General features: G+C 38.6%; 1 protein-coding gene across 1 annotated transcript in view; it reads left to right on the top strand.

The window, feature by feature from the left end:
* Positions 1–2,849: 2,849 nt before the first annotated feature.
* Positions 2,850–6,000, top strand: part of TMEM117 (transmembrane protein 117) — a 557,294-nt gene continuing 554,143 nt past the window's right edge. The window contains exon 1 of the mRNA XM_070454539.1: positions 2,850–3,003. The gene's annotated coding sequence lies outside the window, so the exon portion shown is untranslated. The remainder of the gene's footprint in view (positions 3,004–6,000) is intronic.

Here is a 6,000-nt window from a genome sequence, read left to right as displayed (position 1 = left end):
ATTTGCTCTTAACACTCACATTAGTTTACTGTAACACAGATGGTCTGCAGACCACACTTTAGAAACACTGACTCATAATGGATACTGTTGGCTGGCACATCTGTTATTTCAGTCTGAGTTTCTTGCCTAAGTTATAGGTCTGCATACACAACTGCCTGCTGGAAATCTCCATCATCTTTATCTGGATGTCTCAAACTTATTGTCTGAAATGTATTATTTTTCTAAAGCTTGCATGCAGATTTATTTTTTTATTTCCTAAAATGTGTCATCATCAACATAGTTGCCCAAGCTAGAAATCTGCATTTGTACCTTTGGTGGGTAGGGACTAGCATTCAGGATGCAGGGGTATATGGTGGGCAACAGCATGCCCACCAATCAGCTGCTTTCCTATCCAGTTCTTTGCCTTGTCTGCTAACTATCCTCCTGTGGCTTTCTAAGTGTAGCCTAGTTCTTCTGGGACAAGCCAATAATAATAACAACTTTATTTATTGAGGTTTACTCTGTGCCAAGCACTATTCTAAGTGTTTCATATGTATTAACTCAATCTTTTCTTGAAGCCACTGAATTCTGTCTAGTTTTTGGGAGCTCCATAACACCATTAGGCTAAATCTGCTCCCCATCTAACCAGTTGCCAACTGGGACCTTCTGCTTCAAAATAGATACTGTCATCTTCTTCCCACAATCGTACCACTCACCTAACTACAGATTCCAGGATCTAAGATCCCTGCTAAGGAATCCCCCTAGGATCTAGGATTCCAGGGATATTGATGGCTGCCTGAATTGAAATCATTTTTAACTATGGTGTAGTAAATCAGGTTGCCATGTCCTCTAAAACAGTGCAGTGCTGGAGTCAAGAGGGCATTCAGAGATTGTCCAGTGCAATTTCCTGATATTACAGACTTGGAAACTGAGGCTTAGGAGCTTACAGTGGCTTTCTAAGGGTAAGAAAGATGTAGGAGAGCTGGAGATCAAACCCCAGGTTTCTGTTTCTGTGTCGAATGCTAGAATGCAAGTTCCCATCATTCTAGGGGAGTTACATGATACAGGGGAGTTTTACTGTCTATTATCTGTATCTGCCTACATGTAGAATAGTGCCTGGAACAGTGCAGTGATTGCAAATATATACACCACAGATGTATTGATCTATGCTAGGTTGGCAACACAGAAAACCCCTTTGACATGAAGAACTGTCGCTATGTTGCAGGAATATTATGTTTAACGTAGTATGTGGATTACTTAGCACCTCTAGCAAAAATGCAATGAAGGAAATAGACAGAAGGTTGTGGCAGCAAGGACCTACCTTAATTATTCTACACAAATGTCCGTCAAGAGAAATCTGCCCTGGCCACCCTTTCTAAAATTTCCATATCTTTCTCCATGCTCTGATTCTGCCTGTCTTTCTTTTTTTTCCACTAAAGTGTAGTGGACTTACAATATTGTATTAGTTTCTGATGTACAGCGCTGTGATTCAGTATGTTTATGGATTATACTCCATTAAAAGTTATTACCAAGATAATGGCTATAATTCCTTGTGCCATGCAGTTATCTTCTTGTTGCTTATCTATTTTATATATAGTAGTTTGTATCTCTTAATCCTATACCCCTAATTTGGCCCTCCCACCTCTACCTACTTTTCTTAATAGCATTTCTCAATACCTGAAGTTGTATCATTGTGTTTACCACCTATATACTCACTAAAACAAGCTATATGAGAGCATAAGCTTTGTTTTTTTCACCACCACATCAACAGAAGTATCTGACACAGTAGAATTTCCTGAAAACGATGGTTTTACATTTTGGAATGGAAACTTAAATAACATTCAGCACTTTGGCATTTAGAGGCATAATGCTGCTAAGTCACTTCAGTCGTGTCTGACTCTATGCGACCCCATAGATGGCAGCCCACCAGGCTCCGCTGTCCCTGGGATTCTCCAGGTAAGAACACTGGAGTGGGTTGCCATTTCCTTCTCCAATGCATGAAAGTGAAAAGTGAAAGTGAAGTCACTCAGTTGTGTCTGACTCTTAGCGACCCCATGGACTGCGGCCTACCAGGCTCCTCCATCCATGGGATTTTCCAGGCAAGAGTACTGGAGTGGGGTGCCATTGCCTTCTCCGAGAGGCATAAATATACCTCTCCAAATAGAAGCAAAAAAGACTCAGGGTTGTACAATGCTAGAGTCATAATGTGAGAGATTGGATAACATTATGCAGAGGGATATTTACAAAAAATACTTTATCATTAAGTAAATTACTTCTCCCATGTATTTTTACCCTATATTGGAGGAATAACCCAGTACTGCAAGTAAAACCATGACATTTGGACAGGGGATACTTGCTTGTTTGTGAATACAAACATAATAGGTTGAATTCCTCCAAGATTCAGATTCACTTGATAACTCAGAAGTGATTATATTTGAAACTAAGGTATTCATAGTTGTAATTAGTTAAGGATCTTGAAATGAAATCATGCTGGATTTGGGGCAGGTCCTAAATTCAATAACTGTATTTGATTTATTTAGTTATATTTTAAAAAGCTTTTCATCTTATATTAGAGTATAGCTGATTAACAATGTTTCAGGTGAATAGCAAAGGGTCTCAGCTATATATATATATGTATGTATACATGTATGCATTCTCCCCCAAACCCTCCTGCCATCTGGGCTGCCACATAACATTGAGCAGTTTCATGTACTATTCAGTAGGACCCCATTGGTTATCCATTTCATGGAAAACATATATATGTTGATCCCCTATCTCTCCCCCCGGCAACCGTAGTTCATTTTCCAACACTATGAGTCTGTTTCTGTTTTGTAAATAAGTTCATTTTGTATCACTTCTTTTTAGATTTCACTTATAAGGATCCAATGACTGTATCTTTATAAGAGAAAAGAGGAAGATTTAGACACAAAGACACAGAAGAGAAGATGCCGTGAAGATGGAGGTAGAGATCAGAGTAATAGAGCTGACAAGCTGAGGGATACTGGGAACCACTAGAAGTTTCAGGTAAGAAAATTCTCTCCTAGAGTCTTTGGAGAGAGGAGACCCTGATGGCACCTTGACTTCTGATTTCTGGGCCCTAGAACTGTGAGATAATAAGTATCTGTTGTTTTAAACCACCATTTGTGGTAATTTGTCTCAGCAGCCTAAGAAACGAATACAATGAAGACAGGAGATAATTTGCTTACTTGTAGATAGAAGGATATGGATTGTACCATATAAATTAGTCTACAATATTTTGAAGTTCTTATATAAGTTCTTCACTTATATTCACTAAGTGAAGATAATGCTCTCTGTGAGACTTATCCTTTTTAAAAGAATTAATTAACCTTTATTGAAATATAGTTGATTTACAGTATTATGTTAGTTTAATGTGCACAGCATAGTGATTCAGTATTTTTGCAGATTATACTCCATTGTAGATTATTACAAGATAGTGATTATAATTCCCTGTGCTATAAAATATGTCCTCGTTGCTTATATTTTATGTATAATAGTTTGTATGTTAACCTCATACTTGTAATTTGTCCTTTCTCCTCCCCTCTTCTCTTTGGTAACCACAAGTTTGTCTTCCATGTCTGTGGGTCTGTTTCCATTTTGCATATACATTCATTTGTATTTTTAAATCCACATGTGAGTTATATCATACAGTATTTGTCTTTCCCTGTCTGACCTGTTTCACTGAGTATAGTATTATTTTAAAGTCTAACCTCATAAGGCTTCAGCATTCTCTTCTGCAGTGTACAGGCCCATGTCAGGGATGCGTGCTCAGTCGCTCAGTGGTGTCCACCTCTTTGCAACCATATGGACTATAGCCCACCAGACTCCCCTGTCCATGGGATTTTTCCAGGCAAGAATACTGGAATGGGTTGCCATTTCCTACTCCAGGGGATCTTCCCTACCCAGTGATGGACCCTGCATCTCCATCCACATTGCTGCAAATGGCATAATTTCATTCTTTTTATGGCTAAAATTCCATTGTGTATGTATACCATGCATTCTTTTTCTTTTTTTTTTTCCATTTATTTTTATTAGTTGGAGGCTAATTACTTTACAACATTACAGTGGTTTTTGTCATACATTGAAATGAATTAGCCATGGATTTACATGTATTCCCTATCCCGGTCCCCCCTCCCACCTCCCTCTCCACCCCATCCCTCTGGGTCTTCCCAGTGCACCAGGCCTGAGCACTTGTCTCATGCATCCAACCTGGGCTTATACCATGCATTCTTATCCATGTGAATTTTAGGATTATTTATTATAGTTCTGTGAAAGATGTCATGGATATTTTGATAGGGATTGCATTAAATTTGTGGATTGCTTAGGGAAATATGGCCATTTCAGCAATATTAATTCTTCCAATCCAATAGCATAGGTTATCTTCCATTTTTTATATCATTTTCAAAATCCTTCATAAGTATTTTATCATTTTCAGAGTATAGATCTTTCACCTCCTGGGTTTATTCCTAGATATTTTATTCTTTTTGATGTGATTTTAAAAAAAAATTTTTTTTTAAATTTTCTCATTCTGATATTACATTATTGGTATAGAGAAATTCAGGCTTCCCAGGTGGCGCTAGTGGTAAAGAAGCCAGTTGCCAACGCAGGAGAGTTCAATCCCTGGGCAGGGAAGATTCCCCTGGAGAAGGAAATGGCAACCCACTCCACCATTTCTGCCTGGGAAATCCTATGGACAGAGGAGCCTGCTGGGCTACAGTCCAAATGGTCGCAAAGGGTCAAACATAGCTGAAGTGACTGAGCACATACACACATACAGAAATTCAACAGATTACTATAGATTAATCTTGTATCCTGCAACCTTACTGAATTCATTTACTCTAATAGTTTCTGGGTGGAGATTTTAGGGTTCTCTATATGGAATATTATGTCATCCTTAAATAGTGACACTTTTACCTGTCATTGTTTGCACAGACTTATGTTTTTAATGATGTCCTAAAACTCAGAGGAGTGGGCCAGGCTGGCCTCTGGGCTGAGCAGCTATGATGGAAGAGAGGACCTAGGCACTGAAAAAAAGGCTTGCAAAGCCCCTCCTTATCTTCCCAAAAGTTGAGACAGTCGAGGGTGGCGGGGATGGCTCCCCTTAACCCTCAAGGGAGGCAGGGAGAACAATCCTTCTAGTCTATGGGTAGAGTTAAGCTTCTGTTTTTCATTTCATGGCTACATGAACACACGGCTATTGTCTTAAAATACAGAAGTAAATCATTTTCATTTCTTAATTTAAAAAATTCCTGCTGCTAATTATTTCTCTTATCTTTTGTTTTACTCTCCCATATCCTATCTTCCTGCCCTGAGGCTCTTAGCACTAAAATAACTGGAACTAAAAAGTCCCTTTTCAACAAACTGGCTTTCCCTACTTCTTCAAAGACATTATTCAGTACCGCATACAACCTGTTCCTGGGAATGGGCCATCACATTCCTGATTCTTCCAGCTTCTTCTCCATATCCTTTCTTCCCGCTTTCTCTGCTACTGGCCTTTTCTCTCTTTCTCCCCTGCTTCAGTGTACTGACTGAAAGCCTTGTGAGTAATGAGCATTGTTTCTGTGAATTCCCCTTTGCCTGGAACTTCTTCTTTCTCCCTTTTCTGCTTAGCTAAATTCTCTTTATCCTTCATTGTTTGCTTGAAACATCTTCCATCTGGTGTGATACAGCAATTCCTAAGGATGGCTTTTTTTCTCCATTTCAAATTTCTATGGACCTTATGGTCAGTTAAATGCATTTGGCCTTCATCACATGTCATCTTTCATTGTATTTATGGTGATTTTAATCCATCTCTTGTCTGCTTATTTACATCCTGAGTTTCCAGAGGAAACAGACATGCTGTGTTTATCTTTGAAACCTCAGCACCTTGCAGTGCTTTAATGGACTAGTTGCTTTGGATAGGTTTATAGATTGGGTGGTATATTTGATACTTCACATGAAATCAAGAGGGTTTTTTTTTCTCATTTTTTTCTCTTTCTTTTGTATTTTTTTAAATTATGATAA

The sequence above is a fragment of the Odocoileus virginianus genome, chromosome 24 (genome assembly GCF_023699985.2).
Source record: "Odocoileus virginianus isolate 20LAN1187 ecotype Illinois chromosome 24, Ovbor_1.2, whole genome shotgun sequence".
NCBI classification, from domain to species: domain Eukaryota; kingdom Metazoa; phylum Chordata; class Mammalia; order Artiodactyla; family Cervidae; genus Odocoileus; species Odocoileus virginianus.
Note: the sequence above shows the minus strand (reverse complement) of the source record. Positions and strands in the feature narration are given on the sequence as shown.